The following is a 694-nucleotide window of genomic DNA, read 5'->3' as shown; positions in this document are numbered from 1 at the left end:
TGTTCCTTAAGCAATTTAATCCCCTCAAGTACCCGAGGTTGCAGAATAATTCCTACCAAGATAAAACGGATTAACCATTAATATTATTATTAAGTAATGTGTGGAAAAAGGTTCTAGATATTTGTTTATTTTATTAATTTTAAAAAATATATTTTTAATTCAAATGTGTTTGACGCCTTGTTTTGAAGTATAAAATAAAATAAATTGGTTACGAGGAAAAAGACAAAGAAATTAGGTTCTTGACATACTTCTTTTGTAGTTATACATTATGATAAATTTCGTCTTTGATATTTTATTATTTATTTTTTCAAAGTATGTGTGTGTTGCTTTCAAAAGCTTCAAAAGATTGTTTGATTGCAAATTGGAAAGGCAAGTTAATATTTAAAAATTGAAATATTTTTTTTCTGTGTATGCATTGTGATCAAAGGTGGACCCACATGTGGGTGTCATGCGCATTTGTTAGCTTCGAAAAAAATCACACACACATATATAAATTAGAATACAATTAATAGTGCACCTTTGACTAGTTTAGGAATGCCCTTGTTTTATTGTTAGAAGCTAGAGGAACCACCCCTGAGACTAGGTTTCGAATCCAACTAGAGCCTTATTTTTCTTTGTTTTCTATTTGAAGTTTAGTGATGCATCCGAAGTTTTCAAATCATGGGTTCGCCTCTAATTGTGAGGGCGGGGATGG

Source organism: Solanum tuberosum, unplaced genomic scaffold, assembly GCF_000226075.1.
Source record: "Solanum tuberosum cultivar DM 1-3 516 R44 unplaced genomic scaffold, SolTub_3.0 scf00129, whole genome shotgun sequence".
Classification (NCBI taxonomy): domain Eukaryota; kingdom Viridiplantae; phylum Streptophyta; class Magnoliopsida; order Solanales; family Solanaceae; genus Solanum; species Solanum tuberosum.
The sequence above is the reverse complement of the archived record's forward strand: the minus strand, read 5'-3'. Positions refer to the sequence as shown.